The 225-nt window shown below is 40.4% G+C and overlaps 1 protein-coding gene across 3 annotated transcripts in view; it reads right to left on the bottom strand.

Moving 5' to 3' along the window:
• Positions 1-225, bottom strand: part of Ogdhl (oxoglutarate dehydrogenase L) — a 25,862-nt gene that overhangs the window by 2,728 nt on the left and 22,909 nt on the right. The window lies entirely within an intron of this gene.

Below are 225 nucleotides of genomic sequence, written 5' to 3'. Positions count from 1 at the left end.
GATGGATGGATGGATGGATGGATGGATGGATGGATGGATGGATGGATTAGATGATAGAGAGAGATGATGGATGGGTGGTTAGACGGATAGACAGACAGGCAAACAGGCAGGCAGACAGATATAGATCCATAGAGACAGATATAGATAGATGATAGATGGAGATGGTAGATAGACAGACGATAGATAGATAGATAGATAGATAGATAGATAGATAGATAGATAGAT

The sequence above is a fragment of the Psammomys obesus genome, unplaced genomic scaffold (genome assembly GCF_907164565.1).
Source record: "Psammomys obesus unplaced genomic scaffold, mPsaObe1.curated_primary_1811, whole genome shotgun sequence".
Lineage (NCBI taxonomy): Eukaryota > Metazoa > Chordata > Mammalia > Rodentia > Muridae > Psammomys > Psammomys obesus.
This window is presented reverse-complemented; position numbering and strand designations above follow the sequence as displayed.